Consider the following 917-nt stretch of genomic DNA (forward strand, 5'->3'; position numbering starts at 1 on the left):
TCAAAATAGGTAGCACTAAGTTAATCCAGAATGTTTTTTGATTGATAGTTAATACTTGTTATTTGTTCGTTGTACTTTGAAATGTCCTTTGCAAAATGATGGAATGTGGAGAAGGGGTAATGAAGCTTATATTTTAATTGTATAAATATTAAACAATTCAAAACGATTCAAATCCAAGAACTTGATTTTTTGAATTCTCAAGTTTATACTTAAATCGAAGAATAAAGAGAAAAAAAACTTTATTGTGCTGAATCTTTTGTAACAACAAATTGAGAATACTGTTGACCTTTTTATGCAATATTTATTTGCACCAAAAGTTTACTACTTTTTTTGCTATTCAATTATAATTGTTAGATTTCAAATCAATGTTATCGATTAGAGTTATTCCTATATTTTTTTTTTAATCCAAAGAATCAAAGACAAGAGGTGAACTGTTGCTAAGAACAAAATATCACTTCTCCAATAGAGGCTACAAAATTCTATCGAGTAATAGATATACTATTTTTAAAGTGTGTTTTCTACAATAAGCTATAAAACATAATTTATTTTGGGTGAAAATTGATAAAAGGATTTCACTTTTTTATATTTATTAAAATTGGCAAATAATAAGACACACCCTGTGCGCGACAGCAACGTGTCTGATTCCAAACATCGTTTCAAGCAAAAGTCATGTAAAATTACAACAAATAGACCCGAATGAGGAAACGCATGGTTTTTTTCAGGGCTGCGTTATAATATACAAAACATCTGACCGAATTTTACATGAAATCAAATTTTACATCAAATGTAAAACTCAGATTTTTTTTGTGTGTGGGATTCGATGAGTACCACAAAATATTCATAAATTATTCAATCTAATGTACCCGGAATGTTTTGGAATCAAACATCAAATCGGAAAAATTACCCTGCTTATGTCA

The sequence above is a fragment of the Uranotaenia lowii genome, chromosome 2, assembly GCF_029784155.1.
Source record: "Uranotaenia lowii strain MFRU-FL chromosome 2, ASM2978415v1, whole genome shotgun sequence".
Lineage (NCBI taxonomy): Eukaryota > Metazoa > Arthropoda > Insecta > Diptera > Culicidae > Uranotaenia > Uranotaenia lowii.